Below are 12,519 nucleotides of genomic sequence, written 5' to 3'. Positions count from 1 at the left end.
GAACCTATATGCAAGACAGCAAAAGAGACACAGATATAAAGAACAGACTTTTGGACTCTGTGCAGGAGGCCAGACTGGGATGATTTGAGAGAATAGCACTGAAACAGGTATATTACCATATTTGAAATAGATGACCAGTCCAAGTTCAATGCATGAAAAAGGGCACTCAAAGCTGGTGCATTCGGATAAACCAGAGGGATGGGATGGGAAGGAAGGTGGGAGGGGAGTTTGGGATGGGGGATGCATGTACACCTGTGCCTAAAGATATACCTATCTGAATGCATAGTTTCAAAGAATAGCAAGGAAAGATAATAAAGCCTTCCTCAGTGATCAATGAAAAGAAATAGAGGAAAAGAATAAAATGGTAAAGACTAGAGATCTCTTCAAGAAAACTAGAGATGACAAGGGGACATTCCATGCAAAGATGGGCACAATAAAGGACAGAAATTGTATGGACCTAACAGAAGCAGAAGATATTAAAAAGAGGTGGCAAGAATACACAGAAGAACTATACTAAAAAGATCTTCATGACCCAGAAAATACCACAATGGTGTGATCACTCACCTAGAGCCAGGCATTCTGGAATGTGAAGTCAAGTGGGCCTTAGGAAGCATCACTACGAACAAAGCTAGTAGAGGTGATGGAATTCCAGTTTGCTATGTCATATACAAGGGCTTCCCTTGTAGCTCAGTTGGTAAAGAATCCACCTATAATGTAGGAGACCTGGGTTTGATTCCTGGGTTGGGAAGATCCCCTGGAGAAGGAAATGTCAACCCACTCCAGTATTCTTGCCTGGAGAATCCCATGGACTGTATGTAGCCTGCCAGGCTCCTCTGTCCATGTGGTCACAAGAGTCAGTCATGACTTAATGACTAAAGCACCATGTCAAATCCTAAGTGATGATGCTGTCAAAGTGCTGCACTCAATATGCAAGCAAGTTTGGAAAACTCAGCAGTGGCCACAGGACAGGAAAAGGTCAGATTTCATTCCAATCCCAAAGAAAGGCAATAAAGACTGCACAAACTGCTGCACAATTGCACTCATCTCACTTGCTAGTAAAGTAATGCTCAAAATTCTCCAAGTCAGGATTCAACAGTATGTGAATCAAGAACATCCATATGTTCAAGCTTGATTTAGAAAAGGCAGAGGAACCAGAGATCAAATTTCCAACATCTGTTGGACCATTGAAAAAGCTAGAGAGTTCCAGAAAAAGCATTTATTTCTGCTTTATTGACTATGCCAAAGCCTTTGACTGTGTGGATCACAACAAACTGTGGACAATTATTCAAGAGACAGGAATACCAGACCACCTGACCTGCCTCTTGTGAAATCTGTATGCAGGTCAGGAAGCAACAGTTAGAACTAGACATGGAACAACAGACTGGTTCCAAATAGAGAAAGGAGTACACCAAGGATGTATATTGTCACCCTGCTTATTTAACTTCTATGCAAAATATATCATGAGAAACACTGGGCTGGAAGAATCACAGGATGGAATCAAGACTGCCAAGAGAAATATCAGTAACCTCAGATACACTGAAGACAGCACACTTATGGCAGAAAGCGACTAGGAACTAAACAGCCTCTTGATTAAAGTGAAAGAGGAGAGTGAAAAAGTTGGCTTCAAACTCAACATTCAGAAAACTAAGATCATGGCATCTGGTCCCATCACTTCATGGGAAATAGATGGGGAAACAGTGGAAACAATGTCAGACTTTATTTTGGGGGGCTCCAAAATCATTGCAGATGGTGACTGTAGCCATGAAATTAAAAGATGCTTGCTCCTTGGAAGAAAAGTTATGACCTATCTAGACAGCATATTAAAAAGCAGAGACATCACTTTGCCAACAAAAGTTCATCTAATCAAGGCTATGGTTTTTCCAGTAGTCATGTATGGATATGAGAGTTGGGCTATAAAGAAAGCTAAGCACCAAAGAATTGATTATTTAAAACTGTGGTGTTAGAGAAGACTCTTGAGAGTCACTTGGACTTCAAGGAGATCCAACCAGTCCAACCTAAAGGAAATCAGTCCTGAGTGTTCACTGGAAGGACTGATGCTGAAGCTGAAACTCCAATACTTTGGCCACCTGATGCAAAGAACTGACTCATTTGAAAAGACCCTGATGATGGGAATGACTGAAGGCAGGAGGTGAAGGAGACGACAGAGGATGATATGGTTGAATGGCATCACCGACTCGATGGACATGAGTTTGAGTAAACTCCAGGAGTTGGTGATGGACAGGGAGGCCTGGCGTGCTGCAATCCATGGGGTCACAAAAAGTCGAACATGACTGAGTGACTGAACTGAACTCAACTGATCTAAGGCAATCTATGTCTCAGTCCTCTGAATAGGTCTTAACCTTCAAGAATATAACATATGCATAAATCCCCTACTAGGTCACAACAATAATATCCCCTGCCTACTCCTGTGTTATCCAGTAACAGACAGAGAAACTTATGGTTACTTCATTAATCTCCCACTTACTCACTACCTACACAGTAGGTGATCAAATGTCTTAGATTCACTTGTCACATGATAACCTAAATTATGAGTAGTCAAGGGAAGTTCGATGGAGTTTAAAAAAAAAAAAATACACAGGAGGAGCTCAAGAAGGTGGAGTATGAGGACTACCCTCAAGAATATATCAAAAGTACATCTATATGTGGAGCAGCTCTCAGTGAAAGCAACCTGGACACAGGCAGAAAGACTCCAGGGCAACCAACAGAGAAATATCCACATGTAGTCAGTTACAAAAAGTAGCAAAGCAATCAGGCCAGGACCAGGGGCCTAAGAGGGAACACAGAAGGGGAAGGGGGTTTCACACAGGCACAGACATCCTCCCTAGTGAGTCAGTGATTTGAACCACATATTGGGTCCCCTGGGATGGCTCTGGAAAGACAAGTCCCCTGGCTGTTTGAAAATCAGCTGGGACTTAGAGGAAGGCTATAGAAACCTAGACTCTGCTAGTGAAGTGCTCATACATGTCTGTTACTTTGGGCAAGCAGACTGAAACTGCCTGGGACACTGGCTGGTGTCCCATAAACATGCCAGCACACCCTGGCCCGTGCCACTCACTCGCTTTGGCCCCCCTAGCTCTGGTACAGCTCTACACTATGGCAAAGCACCGAATGCCAAGGAGAATGTATAGGTATGTGGACAAAGCTGGCTTGAAGTTGATATGGCATATAAACGAGGTGAAGGATGCCATTACAAGTATTCACAGATGCAGCAGATCAGCAGTCTAGAGCTCTGACTGGTATGCCAGAACTGCCCCCTAGCACCTGCCAGGTCACCCTTGCCAGGTGACCGCTCCCCCTAGCACCTGCCAGGTCACCCTTGCCAGGTGACTGCTCCAGGCACTTATTCCACAGCTGTTACCCTCTAGGTCAAAAGTGCCTTTGCTGGGGGAGGGCAGAGTACACACATAAAAGGAATGGGATTATTGGGATTTGAGTCACAGGTCTTCTGCTCCAGCACCCTGGAATCCACTCCTGCTCCTGGTAGGACAGTGATGGCTACTGCACATAGCAGAAGCTCAGCTCACATCTGGCACTGGTTCTGGCTGCTCTATCTCCAGCCCCAACTCCCAGCAAGGTGACACTGGCCAGCATACACCATGCTCATATCAGATCCAGCTGTCCCACTAAAACCACTGGGCATACAGAAACTGCAAGGCACATTCCCACAAAAGGACACCCCTTCAAGATTAACAGGTGGCTATTTCAATTTTGCTAATTTCATAGAGACACAGTAAGTTAAACATTCCATTTTTTCCAAATGAATGAATCGGGGGTGGGGGGGGGACCTGAAAAAGTCACTCATAAAACAGAGATGAAAATTTAATACATAAAGAGTTCAGAATGCTAACAGAATATGGGGAAAAAATAAAAGAACAGACATTATAGTAATAAGGACCTGGAAAAGATAAACAAACCAGTTAGAGCTTAAGAATACAAAAGTTGAAACAAACAACACACAAAGGAATTAACAACATATTAAGTGATACAGAAGAAGGCACAAGCAATCTGGAAGACAGTATAATGAAAATCTCTCAATCAGAACAGCAAAAATAAAAATAAGTTTTAAAAAGTGAGTGCAGTTTAAGGGATCTCTGAAATACCAGCAAATGTACTAACATTTGCATTATAGGGGTTCCAGAAGAAGAAGACAGAAAGAAAATAGCTGAAAATGTTGAATTTATGGCTGAAAATTCCCGACAGCTTAAGAAGAAAACATATTCAGGACAAGGAACACAAAGGGTCCCAAAAAGATGAATCCCAAAAGAACCACATGGAGATATATAATTAAAGAGAGAACTTAAAAGGAAGCAAGAGAAAAACAAATAGTCATATACCAGGGAATCCAAACAAGATTTCAGTTTATTTTTCTATAGAAACTTAGCACACCAGAAGGGACTGGCTTTATTTACATAAAATGCTGAAAAGGAAAACCCAACGACATAGGATACACAGCAAGATTGTCATTTAGAATTGGAGATGAGAAAAAGAGATAAACACATACTAAAACAGTTTATCAGTACTAAACTGAACACAAATGCTAAAGGATCTTCACAAAGTAGAAAAGAAAAGGCTATAATGAGAAATAAGAACCTATAGAAAAGGAAAAATTCCATAAGTAAAGGCAAGTGTATAGTAAAGGTTGAGGTTCAACCATTTAAAAATGAACATTTTTTAAAAAATGAACATTTAAAGACAAAAAAATGTATGAATATCAAAAGACAATAAATGCAAGATAAACTATACCTACAATACACAATGAACAGATAAACATGAAAATGTAAAATATGACATTAAAATGTATATCTTTTATTTATTTACTCATTTATTTGTTTGGCTGTGCCAGGTCTTAGTTGCTGCACATGGGATCTTTGTGGTGATATGCATGATCTTTAGTTGTGGTATGCAAGATTTTTAACCACAGAATCTGAACTCTTACTTTTAGCATGTGGGATCTAGTTCCCCAACCAGAGACCTAACTTGGGCCCCCTGCATTGGTAGTGTAGAGTCCCAGACACTGGACCACCAGAGAAGTCCCTAAAATGTGTATCTTTTAGAATGTTTTTGAATTTTAATAACTCAGCTTAGAATATGTAGACATATTTTAGATCATTATATAAGAACCCTGTGATAATCACAAATAAAAACGGTGTAATAGATATGCAAAAATTTGAGAGAAAGGAGTACAAGCATACATACCAAATAAAATCATCAAACCTGAAGGGAATAAACTAAAAGAAGAAAAGAACTACCCCCAAAAAAACAGACAAAACAAAATGCAGACAATAAGTAAAATGGCAGTAAATATATCTATCAATAACCACTTTCAATGTCAACAGCGTAAAAGCAACAATCAAAAGACATAGGGTGGGGGCTTGAGGTCAAGATGGCAGAACAGGGAGCCCTAGGTTTCATGTGTAACCACAGGTATATCAAAAATACACCTACAAAGGGAACAATTTACACAGAGCACCTGCTTAACACTAGCAGAGGACCTCAGATACCTAAAAGGACAAGAAAGATTCCCGTGTAACCAGGAAGGATAAAGGAGAGAAAGGGAAGAAAAAGAAAAAAAAAGGGGGGGGGTGGGATCCACACTCCTGGGGGTGTTTGAAAGAGAGGAGAGGTTATCACACTGAGGGAAGACACATCACCTCTGGTGAAATACACTGAAATAGACTTCGGGCTTCAGAGGTTATAGGAAGAAAGTGCAGTGGCTGGTCTGTGGCGGGCAGCACAGAGACCTGCACCAGTGGGTGTAGCACAGCCCTGTGCTTCTAACCCTGAGGTGGGTGTGCACCCGTGGCAGAGGGGAATGTGTGCTGAAGCATCAGGTTAGGGGAGCATACCGGGGAATAGGATGCCGATGCTGCACCCGAGGGTGTAGCACACGCACAGCTGAGGCCAAAACCAAATCTGAGCCCAAGAGACTGTGCAACTAAGGAAAAGGAACGAAAATCTCTCCACGCAGATGCACAAGATGAGGATAAACTCCCATGATCAGATTGGTAAGTTTACTGTCTGCAAAACATCTGAATGGACAAGTGCTCCCACAACTCACATTGGTCCAGCTTTAGCAACTATGGGTACTGGGGGCATGTACATGCAGGACTTGGTCCAGGTAAGAATCGGAGTTGCCCCCATAGTGGGTTTGGAGACCTACCTAGAGTTCCCAGAGGGCCACCTAGGAAGAGAATTGGCCGTGGCTAAACGAGGGGGCAAGACCACTGATAGCTGAAGCCCTAGGAAATTATTTTGTTGTTGTTGTTTTGTCTTGTGTTTTTGTTGTTCTTTAATTGTTAATCATTAAATATATTTTTCTATTTTTGTTTTTATTGGGTTTTTAAAATTCTGTTTATTTGGAGTTTTGTGTGTGTGTGTGTGTGGTCAGTCACTCAGTTGTGTCTGATTCTTTGTGACCCCATGGACTGTAGCCCATCAGACTCCTCTGTCCATTAAATTTCCCAGGCAAGAATACTGGTGTGGGTTGCCATTTCCTACTCCAGGGGATCTTCCTGACCCAGGGATCAAACTCGAGTGTCGTGCATCTTCTGCAGTGGTAGGTAGTTTCTTTACCACTGTGCCACTGGCAAAGCCTGATGCTAACATTACTAATTGATAAATGAGAGAATTTGGTTAAACAATTAGCCCTATAAGAAATGACTAATAATGGTGAAGCCATTAATGAAGTTTTCACCCATTAAACTCTGATGTCTGATAAGATTCTGAAACATAAACATATCCCTCCAAATTCCTAACACTTATAAGATTTCTCATCAGCAATACATGTCAAATTCTGGCCCTTAATTAAAGGCCTCACACCCACAATATGAAGCTGTTATCTGATAATTAAGTTGTTATCCTTAAATGTTTTCATATATTCCTGACAATTATAGGTCTTTTGCTTGTGTTTTTCTAGTACAAATTTCCAGATGTCAAAATTTGAGGCTTTTCACATGTCTTCTCCTCTGTCCCATATGAATTTTTTGATGTTGACTAAGGTATGAGCCACAAATAAAGACCTTTCCACATCCCTTACATTCATAGGATTTCTCACCAGTATGAATTTCCTGGTGTCTGCTAAGTTCTGAACCAGCACCAAAGAACCTTCCCAGATCCCTAACACTCACAGGGTTTTTCACTATTATGACTTCTCTCATGATGAGTAAGTTCTGACCTTCAAATAAAAGCCTTCTCACATTTCATTACATTTATGGGATCTCCCATCAGTGTGCCAACAAATGTCTACATAGTCGAATCTATGGTTTTTCCAATAGTCACAAACAGATGTGACAGTTGAACTATACAGAAGGCAGAGCACCAAAGAATTGTCACTTTCAAACTGTGGTGCTGGAGAAGACTCTTGAGGGTCCCTTAGACAAGCAAGGAGATCAAACCAGTCCATCCTAAAGGAAATCAACCCTGAAGATTCAATGGAGTGACTGATGCTGAAGCTGGAGCTCCAATACTTTGGTCACCTGATGTGAAGAACTGACTCAATGGAAAAGACCCTGGTGCTGGGAAAGACTGAATGCAGGAGAAAAGGCAACAGAGGATAAGATGATTAGATGGCATCACTGATACAATGAACATGAACCTGGGCAAACTCTGGGAGATGGTGAGTGACAGAGAGGCCTGGTGCATTGCAGTCTGTGGGACTGCAAAATGTCAGACACGACTAGGTGACTGAACAACAACAAGTTCTGTGCTACAAGTAAAGGCCATTTCATATCCCCTACATTTATATGGTTTCTCACCCCTGTGAGCTCCCCAATGTCTGGTAAGATCTGAGCCACTGCAAAAGAACTTCCTACATTGCGTACATGGTTTATATGGTTTCTCACCATTACGAACACTCTCATGTCAGACAAGATGCAATCAGAGATAAAACCTTTCCCATGCTCCTTACATTTTTGAGGTTTCTCACCAGTAAGATTTCTTTGATGTAGGTTCAGCTGTGAGGCACAACTATACACCTTCCCACATTCTTCACATTCATAGAGTCTTTCACCAGTATGAATTATCTGATGAAACTAAGTTGTGTGTCATACTGAAAAGTTTTCCCACATCTCTTACAGTTATGGGGTTTCTTACCAGTATGGGTTCTCTGAAGTCAAAGGTGTGAGGGACAGGTAAAGACTTTCCCACGCTCCCTGCTTTTGGAGTGTTTCTCATCAGTATGAATTCTCTGAGGTAAATTAAGTTGTGAGGTAGATGGAAAGCCCTTTCCACATTCCACATATTTAAAGGGTTTCTCATCTATATTAATCTTTTGATGTTTACTAAGTTCTGAGGTAGAATGAAAAACTTTCCCACATTCCTTATATCTATGAAGTTTCTTAGCAGTATTAATGCTCTGAGATTTAGTCATCTGAGAGTCACAAATAAAGGCACCTTTCTTACGTCCATGATTTGTTTTTTTGCTTACATGAATTCTCTGCTATTTAATCAAGTCTGATCTACTATTAAAGGCTTTCCCACATTCTCTACATTTACAGTCTTTTTCCTTATTATGTCTTTCATGCTGACCCTGGTGTGGTTGGCAACTGGAAGTCTTACATTCCTTCTATTCACAGGATTTTGGTCCAGTAAGAGTTGTCTGAGGTACTCCAGGATCTGTGTGCTGAATCAAAGAGGATCTTTCTTCAGAGGTTATTATGGCTTGCCTGAAATGTTCTTCCAGTAGCCTCTCAAAGTGGCATCTGATTTCTCTGGTATTTCTGACCCTAAGGCACTCAAGATTATAGCTTGTAAGTCTCTTTGTCATCTCTAGTTGCAATGACTGAATTCATAACTGTCTTCCTTTAGGGATAAAGTCTTGGTTTTTCTTCTAGAGTTCCAGTCTGGGCACCATTCTTTAGTCTCCTTGCTCTTTGCCACCCAAGGCTCCTTTCCCTCCTCCAATTAAGATATCACATCTGGCTTAAAACTGGAGAATGGCGTAAGATCAGGTTGTTATAAATCTCCAACACCACATATTGGTACAAATCCTTCTGAGCAAGCATTCCCACTTTTTCTGAGAGAAGTAAATGACCATTTCTTTGAACCTGAAGCCCTCCTCCACTATGACTTACTATGTACAACAGCTCTTTCCTCCTCCTTTTAGGCATTTGTCCACTTCTCTGAGGTCCTCTCACTCCAGTCTGATGGAATCCTTCCCATCCCAGTGAGTGAGGCAACCTGGAATACCCTGGTTCTTTCCATCCAAACTCCCACCAACTCACACAAACCAGCTAACTTTAGACAGAAGCAGCATATACCATGGAGACCTTGGGGAAATGCAGTCCAGAGGAGGAAAACTTCAAGTAAAGCCTGGGCCAGCACTAGTTTTCACTCACCCCAAGTTATATCACTTTCCAAGCTTTAATGAAGCCTAGTCCTGACCTCCCAGCCACACTTGAGCATCTTCTGACAACCTGGGCAAACCAATTTCTCTTTTGGTTTTTTTTCATTATTTTTGTTTTTCTCTTGTTTATGTGTTTTTTGTTTCCTTACTTTTTTGTTTGTTTGTGTTGGGTTGGTTTGCCTTGGTTTTTTGTCTGGTTCGGTTTTTTTAGTTTGTTTTGTTTTTCATTTTTATGTGTTTTGTTGTTGTTGTTTTCTTTGCATTTTATTGTTTTTTTTATTTCTGCTTTCTTAGTTTCATTTTTATTGTTTAGTTTTTTGAGTTTTTTGTTTCATTGTTTTTTCTTTGCTTCTTTTTGTTTAGTTCTGATTGATTTTCTTGATGTTTGTTACCCTAATTTTATTATTTGTTTGTTTTTGCAGACTCCCCCAGCCAAGGGTCAAACCTGAGCCCCCAGAGTGGGAGTGCCAAGCCCTGGATACTGGACCACCAGAGATTTCCCTTGCTTCTAGGAATATTAATTGATGTGAGCTCTATGAAGGTCTCTGCCTTGAGACCAAGACCCAGCTCCACCCAGCAGCCTGCAAACTCCAGTGCTCGATGCCAAAGTCCAAAGAACCAGCAAGTCAGGACTACAGACCTACCAATCATCAGAGAGGATGATTAATGTACTAAGGTGACAGAGACCCCCCAAACACGACTCCTGACAGAGCCTTGTCCACCAGGAAAACAATACTGAGATCCACCCACCAGAGCGTGGGCAAAAGGAAGCCTAAGCAAGGCCCTGGACCAACCTCATCCACCAGGAGGCAGACACCAGAAGCAAGAGGAAATATGACCCTTCTGCCTGTGGGAAGAAGACCCCAAGCACAGTGAATGAGACCAAATGAGATGACAGAGAAATATGGTGTAGAGATAGAAGCACATTAAAAATGAACAACATGAAATAAATGAAGAGGAAATAAGCAGTCAACCTGAAAAAGGAACTCATAATAATGACAGTAAAGATGACCCAAGATCATGGGAAAACATGGAGGCACAGACTGAGAAGATATAAGAAATGCTTAACAAAGACACAAAACCAAAGAACAAAGAAACAGTGATAAGCAACACAATAACTGAAATGAAAATACAAAAGAATGGATCAACAGCAGAATAAGTAAGGCAGAAGAACAGTGAGCAGGAGTAAAGAATGGTGGAAATAACTGCCATGGAAAAGGAAACAAACAAACAAGAAAAAAGGGACAGAAAGAAAGCGAGGACAGTGTCAGAGACCTCTAGGACAACATTCAATACATCAACATTTGAATCAGAGGGATCCCAGAATAAGAGAAAGAGAAAGGGTCTGAAAAAGTATTCAAAGAGATTACAGTCAAAAACTTTCCTAAAATGGGAAAGAAATAGTCAATAAAGTCCAGGAAGTGCAGAGACTCCCATACAGCATAAACAAAGGAGAAATGCTGAGACACATACAAATCAAACTAAGACAAAAATGTAATAAATCAACACAAACAAAAGAATATAAAAGGCAGTAGCAGAAAAACATCAAGTAATATATAAGAGAATCCAATTAAGGTTATCTGCTGAATTTTCAGCAGAAACTCCGCAGGCCAGAAGGCAGTGGCAAGTATATTTAAAGCAATGAAAAGGAAAAATCTATAACTAAGAATAATATACACAACAAGTCTCTTGTTGAGATTTGATGGAGAAAACTAAAGCTTTACAGACAAACAAAAGCAAAGGGAGTTCAACACCACAAAACCAAGTTTACAGTCAAAACTAAAGGAACTTCTCTAGGCAGGAAACACAGCCAGAAAAAAAATTAAAAATACCTAAAAAACAAACTCAAAACAACTAAGAAAATGGTAACAGGAACATACAAATCAACAATTACCTTAAAGGTAAATGGATTTCATGACCCAACAAAAAGACACAAACTAGGCGAACAGACACAAAAACAAGACTCATACATATGCTGTCTTCAAGAGTCTCTATTCAGACCTAGGGACACACACAGACTCAAAGTGAGGGGACGAAAAACGGCATTCCAAGCAAATAAAAATAAAAAAGCTGGAGTGGAAATACACATATCACACAAAATAGACTAAAATAAACTCTTACAACACACAAGGAAAAACACTATATAAAATCCAAAATGAAGAAATAACAATTGTAAATATAAATGCACACAAAATAGGAGCACCTCGATATATAAGGCAAATGCTACAGACTTGACAGGCAAACTGACAGTAATGTAATAATGGTGGGGGGACTTTAATGTGCCACCTCCATCAATGGATAGATCATCCAGACAGAAGATGAACAATGACATACAACTCTTAAGGGACACACTACACTAGAGAGATATAATCAATATTATGGAACATCCCACTTGACAGTAGCAGAATACACTATACTCTCAACTGTACATGGAGCGTTCTCCACGATTGATCACATCTTGGGTCAGAAATCAACTCTTGATAAATTTAAGAAAATTGAAATCGTATCAAACATCTTTTCCAATCACACTATAAGATTAGATATCAATTACAGAAAAAATACTGTAAAAAACACAAACTCATAAAAGCTAAACAATAGGTTACTAAACAGTCAATGGATCACTGACAAAATCAAAGAGAAGATCAGAAAACCTAGAAACAAATGACAATGAAAACACAAGACTCTAACCCTGTGGGACACAGTAAAAGTTACTTGCAAGAAACTTAAAGAAATTTATATATGCAAAACAATCTCACCTCAGAAAATAAAAACATCTCAAATAAACAGTCTAATCTTACACGTAAGCAACTAGAGAAAGAACCAAAACCCCAAATTAGTAGAAGGCAAGGAATCATAAAGGGAAGCGCAGAAATAAATTAAACACAGACAAAAAAATAGCAAAGATCAATGAAACTAAAAGATGAATCTTTGAGACAATTAAGAAATGATGAACTTTTAGTCAGACTCATCAATAGATATATAGAGGTTATCCAAATTAATAAAATTAGAAATGAAAAAAGTTACAACTGACTCTACAGAAATACAAAAGATCACAAGCAACTAAATGCTAACAAAACAGACAACCTAGAACAAATGGACACATTTGTAGGAAGATACAACCTTACAAGATTAAACCAGGAGGAACTAGAGAATAT

General features: G+C 40.0%; 1 protein-coding gene and 1 pseudogene across 2 annotated transcripts in view; both read right to left on the bottom strand.

Annotated features, from left to right (window-relative positions):
- GABRG3 (gamma-aminobutyric acid type A receptor subunit gamma3) overlaps positions 1–12,519 on the bottom strand; it is a 794,189-nt gene that overhangs the window by 547,474 nt on the left and 234,196 nt on the right. The window lies entirely within an intron of this gene.
- Positions 6,954–12,519, bottom strand: part of LOC136147171 (zinc finger protein 568-like) — a 61,149-nt pseudogene continuing 55,583 nt past the window's right edge.

This window comes from Muntiacus reevesi, chromosome 15 (assembly GCF_963930625.1).
Source record: "Muntiacus reevesi chromosome 15, mMunRee1.1, whole genome shotgun sequence".
NCBI classification, from domain to species: domain Eukaryota; kingdom Metazoa; phylum Chordata; class Mammalia; order Artiodactyla; family Cervidae; genus Muntiacus; species Muntiacus reevesi.
Note: the sequence above shows the minus strand (reverse complement) of the source record. Positions and strands in the feature narration are given on the sequence as shown.